Raw genomic sequence first — 13,452 nt, 5'->3', positions numbered from 1 at the left:
GAATTACTTATTACATGAACAAAAGCTAATAGATTCGTCTCCAGGCTCTAAATGGGTCTGAAAAACTGCCATTTTTAGTGTCACGCTTGATAAAATGGTAAAGTAGGGAGGCCCTGCTGGATAGTGCATAATCCTTTTAACAATGTGTCTCAGTTAATAAATATCCACTCTGCTACACTTTAAACATGACTCACACAGACACTTACACAGCTTTCACAGATTCAATACACCTAATAAGTACTACATTAGGCCAGCATCTGTTCGGTCATAATGAGATGTCTGATTGATTTCCATTAAAGACAACTGTCTGAAGAAGAATTTACAGATTTGACATTTCACACAAACCCTAATAAGCAGATCTCCTTCTGTGATATGAACAACCATTATTATTAAGCACTACTGGTAACATATTCACATCAGCATACAATGTGACTCATGACTGTGGGAATGGAAGTGTTGAATAACTAGTGACTAAGCTACAATAAACAAAAAGATACAACGAGCCTCTGTCATGTAACTTGGTTTTAATATGAAGTGAGTAAGGTGTCTGCAGGGTTTACCTGAATACAATGCATGCTGGGAATATCGGACCAAAGCTTACCATACCATAGCATGAGTTTAATGTCAATTTAAGCATGACAATAAGCCAACAAATGCCTCTAAAGTTATCATGAGATATAGTCTTGTGATCTGAATGACCATAAAGGGTATCACTTTATATGAAGGTACGCATATTCATTATAAATAAGATGCTTCTTGGCATGCATATTAGTAACATATTGACTCTTAATTAGTCATTATAAAGCACTTATTAACACTTTATTCTGCATGACCATGTTCTACAACTACTATTCCATTAACTAAGGTTTTCCCTCAATAACCTCATTATTATTGCTTATTAATAGCAAGTAAGGAAGTTGCTGTGCCTTAATTAAGATCTTGACATGCTTTGCTCAGTTTAGGCCTTATAAGGTGGTAGTACCACATGAATAGTCACTCTCCCTTAAGGCTGTGAGGAACTATCCGTTTGTGTTGATTTTGACGCCCCCTGTGGACAAAGCCGTACCTCTTATCTCTTTGCTGATTTTGTCCTGTACATGCTTAAGTGGTGATTTGTAACAAAAGATCTCACCCTGCTTTCTTTAACAGTCATATGTATCACTCACTTTAAACTTTGTAAACCAAGGCAGCGTGCAGTTAATCTCTTCATCTGACACCTGACTCTGACTCCTCACAGGAGCTTTAATAACACTTGATAAATATGGTCTATTCTTGCGTAACAAAACACACAATTACAAGTGTTAAAAGAGTCTTTCTATATTAGAATATGTTACCTATTCTAAAGTGAGGTCTTGCTCATAACTAATTCACTAGTAGTTTGACACTAATTAACCCACACAGGTTCCCTATCCTAAAGTTGCCTCCTCTTCATATTTAGTTAATTCATTATAGCACACAACTTCTGCAACCAATGGACATGATGAGTTTCACCTTGAAAAAATAGGTCTATTGAGATACACAGGTTCTATTCCCATATCTCCTACATAAATACATTGATTTAACCCTCTATGGTACGATGTTGCCTCTAGGCAACATACCCATTTTTGGCCTTTTACACTCACACAATACATCCCCAGTTACGATGCAATACTTTGAAAAAGAGCTAGGACCATAAGGAACCAATAGCACTGTTTGAATTTGTCACATGACTCTCTGGAGGCCAGCCTGAATCCCTTTTTTGCAGACTTTCTCACAAGGATCAGCTCAGCCATTTCTCTCCACAAAAATGGTGTGAAAATGTATTTTCCAGGCTTTTTTCAGTCTGGAAAAAAATTGATTCAGAATAATAGATGAGTAAATCTCAATTTCTAATAGTTTAATGTACTATATTTGCTAATTAAGTAATGGAAACTTGTTAAAATGCAAATGTTGCCTTGAGGCAACACCGTACTATTATGGTAAATTGCAAATGTTGCCTCGAGGCAACACCGTACCATTATGGATTCACCATGATCTTTTAGTATTGTGTATTTAGGTGTATATACTGTTCAAAAGCATACCAGTCATCATACTTTTCTTTTTATCTCTACAATTTAACCTAGATAAATTTGATGTAGTAAAGTAAAGTTCAGGCTATTACTGTACACTGTAGGCTATAGTCTACTATTACAGATAACTTTATTGAGTCTTTTTTGCAGAGCACATGCTCATATTTTTTATATTTCTTTATACACAGGAGACTGACAGACACTGATGAAATTGAAAACAAGCATTCAAATGGCATGCATTGTAACCTGTTGAGGCTTCTGAGTATTTTCCATGTGTTTTTAAATACATTTTGTTCAAATTTGAAACAATAACTCTTTTTATAGATTTTTAGATTATGTTTATTTGGTCTATTTTATGACAAAAAAACACTCCAAATTTTTTTTTCCCCAACTGGCATCATAATGCGTACTAGAGGGATGGTTAAAAATCTGTTTGGTCATTTACACACCAAAAATCTGTCAGCTGTAAATTACAGTTTGTTCTTAGCTTCGAACAAACTTGAACAAATCTTTGAACAGATAGGCCTATGTTGAAAATGTCGGAAGTGGTCCATCAATAAAGGAAGTATTTCTACTTGTGCTGACTTTGTTCTTCTTCTTTATAATGACTAATTAAGAGCAAATATGCTTCTAATATGCGCACTAATAAGCAACCTATTAATAGTGAATATGTTAATATAAAGACTTACCCTATAAAGGTCTGAATGATGCTGAATAAAGGTCCAAATCATGTAATCAACAGTTTCTTTACATTAAGCTGAGATACTTGGATAAGCTTGTTTCATTTTCAAGTCACTTTTATTTATGAATTTGCAGTTCTTTCACTCTCTGACAACTTCTAAGATTGTCCATCGTATCCCATCTGCCGGTTGTCTGACACTCTTCCTGCTTGGTGGGTAATGCTGCTGCTGCTGCTGCTGCTGCTGATAGAAAAGCTGTCCAGTGTGAGTCATTATATTTAGGGGAATCTTAAAGACAATTTTATAGATAATTCACGAGTCATAACCATAACTAATTAAACTTCATCTCAATTTTATTGGATATGTTCCTGCAGCTTTAAAATGTTCAGATTTATGGGAGTAATTCCAGTGAACGGACCACGGTTGGACTTTGTGCTGATCGGCTCCTTTAAAGTCCTGACAGTTAACAACACTTAATGAACACTGTGTAAAGCCTCCTCTCAGCATGTTTACTTTATATGAAACCGAGGAGCTCGCTGTTTGTTTAACAGTCTGGTCTTCAGCTTCTGAGGACTTACTTTTCCAATCCATTTAACAACAACCCTTTTACCACACTTGATTAGCTAATACAACACTTTTAAAGTAAATTACTAGTCATGAGCTGAATCTAAAATCCCGAAAATTGAATAATATCTGCTTCTTTAACTCCACTTTTAGTAGAAATATGCTCAATGATCCGCAGCAGAAACAGTGTGGTGCCAAGTTGTTAAAGTGCAACCAAGTAACAGGATATTTTTGAAGTAGACTTGTTCAGGCTCCAGAGACGCAGCAGGCCAAAAATAAAGGTGAATCACCATGTGTTATATTCTGGGAAGTATGAAATAAAATGTTCCGTGTGTGCAGCTCCAAAATCGCTGGCACAGTCAGATTTCTCAGCCTCGGTGTGCAGCGCTCCTTCAGCCCTCAGCGGACTCGCCTTTATCTATCATGGCTTCTTTACGAGCTCCTGCACCATGCTTTTCCTTTTACACGTCCATTCAGTGGACTCAGTCAGTCATGGCAAGCATTATGTAATTCCAATCAATCTGAGATATAAAATCTTGACATCGGCCGAGGCTGCGCTACAGGCTACAGCTGAAATTTACAGCTGTTTAGATTGCAAGTCATTTCCCTGTGGCCTGTGCATACACACACACACACACACAGCATCTGCCTGCTGCAGCTGAGTGAAAATAAAACCCGGCCTGTGAGGGAATCAAATCGGAGTTTTAATCCCTCTCTGAAGAAATCACGAATGATTGGGTACATTTACCGCATCAGACTGCATTTATGTTCTTAGGTCTGCTGTAAAGTGTAAGATAAATAAAGAGGGGGAGTGCTCACTGCAGATCTTTGAGGACAAAACGCTCCTCTTAAGAACGACGAATAAAGCAGCAGTTAGCCTCATCACCTCTAGGTGGCAGCAGAGACTGTTTATCCTCTGAAGGGGAGTGATTACTATTCACAGCACTAACCAGGGTACATATCAGCCCAAGACATACATAAATCGATTCAGTTTAATGTAAACCCACGGTTGCACTGAATGAAATATTTTCTTGTGTACGACACTCCTCCTCCACCTCCGCAGCAGCAGCAGAGTGTGGCTGTTACCAGGACGGAGCAGGATGCTGCTGTCATCACCTTGAACTGCGTTACCTCTGTGCATGTGTGCACCAGCAAGTTTAGCATCCACATTCAAAAGAACTCACACATGAGACAGTGATTGAAAGGTTTGTGTGTGCTTTCATCACACATAGTGTAGTGTAATCTCACTATGGATGTCATTATGTGCCCTGTTTACAGCTGCAGAGGAGTTGTGCCTCATTTGTGTTTATTACACTGTATTTGTCATAAAGACTATCGCTCTGACCTCTCCATATCTCTTAAGAATACACCCACGCTCTCATAATGCGTGTTAATTTACTCAACATTTGTTGTTAACATATTTGTTTAAGTGCTCCGTTATCCACTGTATACATAATACACACTGTGGGCACGTCTATAGTCTGCTGATGGAACTATCCTTTGGGTATCATAACGGATGTGCTTGAATTAAAGGCATTATGCTAATTGTACACACAGAGTGCTCAGAGCTATTCTCCATCTTCTTTATGCATGCAGACTTAATTCAATGAATCTGTGGGAGAGCACTTTCACCAATGGGTGAACTCGATATACAGCACCTGAACGTACGCCAAGCTATACAGATTATCAACGTGACATACTGGAAGCAATATTACAATTATGTCATAGCAATTTGTTAAACTGTCTCAGGGCTGACTGCATGAGCGGAGGGATAACTTATGGCTTTTGCGTGGCTGCATGTGTGTGTGCTTGTCTGTGAGGCTGCTCCTTACAGGAAGAGGTTGCCCGTATTTCTTTTATTTGGCAGTTTCTGGCAGTTATAAAAACACATCCCAGCTGGCTGCCTGCACAATTGCCTGCTATTAATGTGGATGCATAATTGCATTACATAATGTGCTGTGCTGTCTTTTAGAGGAGTCAAACAGCTGTGCCTATTGGCTGTCCATGCTGCTCAGACTCAAGCACCCTCCTCTCCCTCAGTGCCAGACACCAGCCTAATCAGAAATGGGAGCTGTCACAGGTCACTGTCAATTTTAAGCCATATCACTGTGGCTGCTGTAACTGCTACAGAGCTTCAATATATTCTGTCAATGAATTGTAAGATTTTAAGTCCGGGGAGATTTGATTCATTTATATTCTTTTATCAGACGGCTGCTAATTCAAACACAGCAGTCGTACAATGTCATCAGTGACAGACAGAGAAATCAATCTCTGTTATAGAGAGAGAGGGAGGACGAAGGAGGGACGAGCTTTAGCAGCGACCGGCTCTGCCTGTCGGCTCCCCAGCAGATGGTGGTGCAACCTCGCAGAGGAGCTTCCCTCAGAACAGGAGGAAAATGGTGCAGGAGACGAGCTGTCTGAACACGAACGCTGCAGAATTTGAGGTACGAAGCTTAATGGGATAATAGGGTAATATCTTACCTACACCATCATTGTGCAAGGCTGCACATTCTTAAAAAAATGACAGAAGCACGAATGACAGCCGTATATCTTTCAACATCTCCCATATGGTGTACCCAGGGGGACGATTAAAAGTGGAGCACATTGATAGCCTGTGTGCAGTGAACGTACGTGCGTGTGGCTGCAGCTTTGAATCCAGTCACTTACGAAAATGAATCCAGGATTGAGTGCAATCATAATATTCAAACTGCAGATTAAATACTTGATCAGCAGGGGCGAATACATGCGGCGGGGTTTACAGAAAGCAAAAAGGAGCAGAGCAAATATCAAATGTGCTTACATGTGATAAGTCAAATGTGTTTACACGGGCTTCATTTGCATCACAAAGAGCACATTTGCCGGTGGGATTTGTGATTTTTGTGTCATCAGACGTCGCTTTGTTGAGCGGCGCTGGCAGGTCATATCACAGGTATTGTGGTGTCAAATATAAAGCTCTCCCTACCTGTTACGAGGCTGAAACACTTTGCTATTTCAGATTTGGCCTTTTCATATTTTCCTCACAGTGAGAGCATTTTGAAGCGAGATCAAACTGGCTGATTTATCCGAGTTTCAAATTGCTGCAGCCCCTAAACACAGAGTCAAGTATTGTTTCTGTGCCATATTGGATGCCATTTGGGAAATATCTGAGCTGTCTTTTAGCTCTATATTGGATGGGCGCAGATAGATTCACACTCTGAGAAGTGCTCGAAGAAAGTGTGGTGAAGGAAGTTTGTCACACTGAAGAAAAAAGGCTCAGAACAGCAAGTGGCCATCTATCACAAAGCTGGATCCTCCGTCCTGAGAAATATGGAAGTGGAAGGCAGGATGTAATGCTTTGGCGGATGAGGTTATGGGCCAAATTATTAACAAGAAAAGAGGTGGTTTTAAGGTGAGACATATCTCGCCATGCATGTTCTGACAGAAAATATCAGCGCTGCAGACGTCAGGCACAAGTTCTGAGGCAGAAGCGTGTCCTTTGAAGTCGTGCAAAATGGCTCTCATCAGATGAGAGCTGTGCAGACGGAGACATCCAGCACATAAGAAATGCTGTGATTGGAAACCTGGTAAGCTAATGAGTTTGCACTTCTATCTTCTCAATTTGTACAGGCTTTTGTGCCAAGGCCTTTGAGGCTTTTCTGTGCCAAGTCTTGTAATAGTGTTCTCATTGTTCGCCTGAGAATCTGACACTTTTTTTTTTTTTTCACAAAACTTAGGGGGAATCCATCTCCAAACTTTTTCACATGGGAAAGACAAGGAGGCCCGAGCAAATCGCTGTGAATTATGGATATTGCTGCAGTGAAATTAAGATGACAAAGAAATAGCAGGAAAAAGGAATCGCGTCTTAAAAGGCTCCAAAGGGTGGATATTTCACAACCGCATCTGAGCTGCAATGCGGCGTAACAAGTCATAAGCAGTCCTGGTTAAAGACTTATTCACCATATTGCTCATCCCTCCTTCCTGCTTTCCTTGCTCCAGCTTGTAACACTGAATTTCTGCAGTCCTAAAGGCAATAACCGTCTGTAACTATTAGCTGTTGGCTCCTCAAATAATGCGTGTATTAGACTCTCGTTTCTCCTGTCAGAGTTGTTGCTGCTGAAATTATTTAACTCTGCTTCTGTGGTAGTCATCTCCCTCTCTCTCTCTCTCTCTCTCTCTCTCTCTCTCTCTCTCTCTCTCTCTCTCTCTCTCTCTCTCTCTCCGTTTTGTTTTGCCTCTGCCTTCGCAGACCGCATAACTATCAGATAAATGAGCTACAAATGAGAGAGGGGTTGCTACACTTGGGAGTTGTTCAGATGATTGGGAGGGCAGTGACCACAGTGCTTATTTGAGCTTAAGATGCAGGCTGTTGAGATTTGCTGGGAGCGAATCTCGAGGCTGGTTGAGTCTTCAGGCATGTCCAATCCTATCCATTCAACCATTAATGCCTGAGAGTAGACCAGAGGAAACATTACAGCCCTCAGATCAACTCGGAGCGCTGCGACCAGGGTCCCTAAACTCGCTGCTTCCTCTCCATGGTGAAGACGTAGTCACTCTTACACATGACGAGACAGAACAGAACATCCTTCATATCCTCCTCCGCCTCACGGTTTTACACTACTCAGCAGTTTTTAATTATACTTGTAACAATCAGCTGAACAATCCGTTAACAGTAAAACATAATGCACTTTGTTGTATGTAAATAGCTGATTCTCACTCACAGATACTCTTTAGGTCAAACTACTGAAGGGAGACTCAGTCAGGCATTTAATGAGATGCTGCAGAGTAGAATTAAAACTAATGCGTCCTGTGTAATAAACGAATCCCTGCATACAGTTCAGGAGTACAGTACAAACACAGCGCACACATCCGTCTGCGATTCACAGACACGCACGCACATAAACGCACACAGTGATTCTATGAGGCTCAAGGTTGTCGTGCTTATTGAATATATCAACTTAACCACTTATGTCATTGATCAAAAAGCCAATTCCACTTCTATTATTGTGTTAGAGGGTAAAACAATTGCCAAATGACTTTGCGAGGTGCACTCACTTGGTAAACAGATCTGAGATCCATTAAAGCCTTGGAGATTATCAAGCCTCAGTCCAACAATTTGTGGAGATTGCTCTGAACACCTTGCTGGTGACCTTCCTCGTCCAGCTGAAAGTCAATGGGAAACGTGGCAAGGAGCCCGCCAGCGCCACAAGCGGCCCCTGTACTTTAATTACACCGCTCCTCCGCGGCTGCCTCCCTTATACACCCACGTGTCCCTATCGATACCTCGGACCCACCTAAACAGTCCACGTGTGCCACAGGCTGAACTGCCGGCCACACTTAATCAGAGTATCTTTGCTCCATGATAGATACGGCATAGCATGAACTCACCTCTCATCAATATTAATCAGGGGACTTTACTCCCTGCTGCGCTGTGCGGTTCACTGTAGCTGCCTCTCTCTGACCTCTGAGTGAGGAACGGGGATGTTTTCCCTGTGCTTAATCATAATGCACAGTGCCTCCTGCATTGATAGGTTAATGTACCCGAGAGGATCAATGCGGTCTCGAGGACGTCTAGTACAACAGACGTTTAAAGGTTCGGGGAAGGCTGTAACAATGAGTGCGGTCTGTCTGCGTTAGGATCTCCGTGCAGCTTAATTAAATGGGGTTGTGTAAGGTCTGGTGACTGGTGTGATGACTTACTGTAGATAATTGGCCGAACCAAACTCTTCCGAAGCATGCGAATGCAACCGAGAGCTCATTAAAAGCACGTAAACAATATCTTTTAATGAAAAGGTCCTCTTAAAGATCAGCGTCAGTTCAATACTTTGTGAAAAACAGGCGCGATGAGAACTGTTTTGCCACCTAAAGGTCCTAAAGCAGATTAAAGTCAAAGCTGTCTTGATGTGGTTACATAATGTCGTACTGATATTCAGGATATTTGAAGATATCTGAGCCCGATCCCTGAATAACACTGACTGGCATGGGATCAACAGTCAAAGCATTTTTGTTCTGTAATCTCCATAAAACTTTATGCAAATCTGCCTGAAAAAAACTCAGCAGTAATTGAAAAACAAGTCGCAAACTATTTTTATCCCTCTGTGGCGAGATAGTGTTTTCACTGTGGTGTTTGTCGGGGTGGGGGCGAGGGTGGTGTGCAAACATGAAAAAGTTGAGCTCTTTTTTTTAAAGCACCTGGGTTACTGTATCTTTGTCCTCTGAAGGGGAAAAGCCTCCACATGGATACAGAGAAAAACATTTGCTTCCAATGAATAAATTATGAAAGGAAATGAGGTGGTTGCACTAATTTGCAAAGCAGAAAATTTCACAGAGTTTTAAGGTTTTTGGGGGATCGTTTACCTCACGGCGGGGTGTTACAATACGCAGCCAAATATAGAAACGCTTTGGAGAGGAAACTTTAAAATGCAGAGTACTTGACTGTAAATTCAATGGAACACATTATAAAACCTTTTTATTCTGAAGGGCTGGTGCTGAATCTGAATGTAAAGGAAGAGTAACGGCGACGTATGTCTTTAACAGTCTTTATATCATTCATACATCATGTAGACATATGTGCTTTTTATTTCTCATCTGTGCATTTAAAGTGATAATCTCAAAGATCTCAGTTTAGTTCTCTTTGGCGGCACCTGTGGCGATAAACGGTAATTGCGGGAGCACACTTCCCAGATATCCAGACAGTGTCACATGTGTGACATCCTCGGTTGGCTCCGGTTGTAACTCTTGATTTTCCTTGCTGACGGTCGCTTTCCTTTTTAGACTGTTTGCCTTCATCTGAGTGTCGACTTTGTTTCTTTTTCTTTGTATTTTCACTTATTTTTGAAGTTGTATCTGTAGTCATCCATCTTTTCTTTGTTTGTTCAGCCATAGTAGATTACTGTTTACTCGCGACACTTGCAGAGACCGGAAAAGCAGCCGCTTAGCTCCGCCTACCCTCTCTGGCAGACCAACCACTGCTGGGTGATGGAAAACGCGTCACTAACTGGGCGCCGCTTGAGATTTTTACCGTTAATGTCGCCACAGCCACCCAGTCTGTAATACTGCAAATGCAAAGGCTTTCATCAGTGGGCCATAGGCTCAATTTAATCCTCTCTGATACTTTGTTTACATTTTCACCGTAAAACCATCGCGCGTACACATGCTAGCTTTACTTACATTCACTAGCATAGTGACCGTGTTGTCCCTCCACTGCTGCAGAGCGGATGAAGACACTACTTCCTCAGTTTCGAGAGGACCACTGAGCATCTGCAGGCCCATTGTCTCTGTTATTTCCAGGTGTCTGGCAGCCATCGCTGAGTTTTACGGCCCAGAAAAGCTGCTGTCTCCTCTCGGTGGAGGCCTGAAAGCAAACACAGCCGAGTGCCACTGACTGGTCTGTGAGTCATTTATCTTTAGGGGACAATCCATACTGTAAAATAAAGATGTTGAACAAGATCTCTGCAGAATTATAATTAGGATGTAGCCCTGGGATTGTGGCCTCTATCTGTGGTATCAGAGCAGCGATGCCCCCAGCAGCAGCAGCAGATCATTCACCTGCAGTGTTACATGATCTCACTCTGAATAAGCAGCTTTGTTCCGGCTCTTCAGTGCAGAGAAATACTTTTCTTAGCGCTATCTGCGGAAGAAATCCTGATAATGTAGAGGTAAACATCTGAACACTCTCTTCTTGGCAGGGTTTTGAGTGAGCAGAATAAATAATAAGAGCAACAATCCGTCCCACATGGAAAATTATTTGCGACTATGAAGTATTACATCACTTAACGGTAAGACTAAGGGGAAAAAAAACTTAATTAGCGCCTCCAGAGAGCAGAAACACATCCAAGATTTCAAGGGTAACACTCAGCCAAAATCTCAGCCAATATATTATCTCTCACATTAGTCGGGACCCTGCTGCAGGAAAGCAGTCTTTTCATTTGGAGATATACAATATGGCAGCTGCTGAATAAATGCAAGTCCTGGTCGTACGCCCAAATATTTCCATCTTTAATTCGCCAAGCTGCCATCCAGCTTCTCATACTGTATTTTTACCCGAGCTGGGCTTGTATCATGCCACCATTGTGTGTGTACGGCTGCATTTCTCATCAGAAACCAGAAGAAGAAGAAGAAGAAGAAGAGGGCATCTTTCTATTTCTATTAGAAGAAATGCTACGGCGCGTGAGGACCTTTTCAAAGAGGGCTTCTTCTACGGCTTCCATGTGTTTCAAACTTGTGAAATACGATTGAGCCGCACCGCTCCGGGGTGCAGCCGAAGGTCTTAATTGGCATGTGATTGCCTGTCATGAGTCATCACAGGAACGCTGGATGTTTTTCAAAGCCGCTCGCTGTGTGCAAACACACAGATCCAACAGATGGCAACATTGTTCCTCCGTCGCCAGAACAGGTTACTTGGCGATCTGCCAGCGAGGTACGGGTGCATCGACAAACCCTCCAAAATAAAAACAGCCATCAAATACAAGAGTGGGCGATGACGATGTGACTAATTGTTGCCATGGTGATCTGGTCTTTGAGATAACGTCTAGCGGTGAGGGAAAAGGAGTGAGCCGAACACAGAGCAGAGGAGAGAATGAGAAAGGAAGAGGAAAGGGGGGGAGGAGGAGGAGATAAAGAGGATGAAAGAAAAGGAGCACTAATGTTCCATGTGGGAGAGGAGAAAGAGGAGAAATGACCCTGTAATGTAAGGTCAACGCAATGTCTCGCAGTCAATTCAGGGATGTGTATACCTTTGCATTTATTCATTCAGGAAGTGGCCTTCATCCTCTGAGAGCAGCTATTCTCATTTCACAATAACTAGTGTTCAAAATGCGTTTAAACCAAACCCAGGTCACCATAACCAAGGTTATTGCTGGTAAGGATCGGTCTCTGAGTGTCTGCCAGGAGCTCTTTGTCACAAATTGCTCAGATGAAAGAGCCACCTTTAATTATGTTTATGCCCGTAAGAGGAGGGAAATGTCGGCCTATCCAACGTGATTACAGTTTGGGACAGAGTCTCCCTAAAGTCAGACATGACATGCTCGTGCTGAGAATAAAGGATTATACCTGCCACGAGCTGCAGTTCTAGGATCTACTTTTCCCTTCAATCACCTGCACGAGCCTTTCATCAGGCTCTCTCTATGTGTTGCTCGAGCGGCGTTAACCTACAGCGAGTGCCGAGTCAGTGTCTGCTGTGTTAATGTTGTGCCGTGCAGACTGTTGCATCAGCCCTTCCTTTTGTCTAACAGGACAATGAAGACTGGATGCTTTAGAGCTCAAGACAGAGAGAGCGAGGGGGAAAAATAGAGAGCATGAAAAGGAAGACGGCTCTTCGTTTCAACAGCATAACATCATCCCTCTTTGTTCAGAAATCTGAATAATCCAGTTTTCCCCACGGTCAAGGTCAGCTCTTTAATAAGGCAGATATAAATCACCACAGGGTTCACATTTCCCCTCGGTGCTATCTGAGACCCTGCAGGACTGTTGTGTTGTGTTTTATCACATGGGAGCTGCCAAACTATGCTGAGCTGGGGCTTGTCACAGCGCTGTGTGTCATATGACAACCTGCTACCTGCAATAGTTTCCACTGGGGCTGAGCGATAAGAGGGGTGCTGCAGATAAGATGTCTCCTATTCTGGATGTGCCAGGAGCCCGAGCCATTTACACGGGAGGAGCTGATAATTTTTAAAGAAGTGTTACGACTGCCAGGACTCTGTTTCCCTCAGACACACAGAGGAAAAAAAAAAAAAAAAAGCTGGATTTGTTTTTCACAGCATGAAACCGCCTCACTGGAGCGTTTGATGTCACCAAAAAAAAATGTCATTAACAGGAGTTTGGACCATCTTTTCTAGCGGTGACTGGTGAAAAGCAGCCACCACTGTATGTGACTAATCATTGCTCACGCCTCCTACCGCCGCGTGCCTGAGAACGACGAGGGACGTGGATTTGTCTTCACTCCCACACAGGCAGCTGCTAAATGACAGTGAAGTGACGAGTCCCGACGATTGTGACATGATACACGTCGTCTTTTGGCGAGCAACATTCGTCAGTAACACCCGTCACCGTGCGCAGCGCTCCTGCTAATCATCACCTCGCCTGTTACTGTGATGTTACAAGACCCCTTTTAGTGTTGCCCTACATTTTTCAAACTTGGTCTTTTATAACCTAAAAGCCTCTATTTTTTCTAATTGCGAATGTTT

The sequence above is a fragment of the Semicossyphus pulcher genome, unplaced genomic scaffold, assembly GCF_022749685.1.
Source record: "Semicossyphus pulcher isolate SPU_LCO1_2020_fin unplaced genomic scaffold, fSemPul1.0.p SCAF_2, whole genome shotgun sequence".
Taxonomy (NCBI): Eukaryota; Metazoa; Chordata; class Actinopteri; order Labriformes; family Labridae; genus Semicossyphus; species Semicossyphus pulcher.
The sequence above is the reverse complement of the archived record's forward strand: the minus strand, read 5'-3'. Positions refer to the sequence as shown.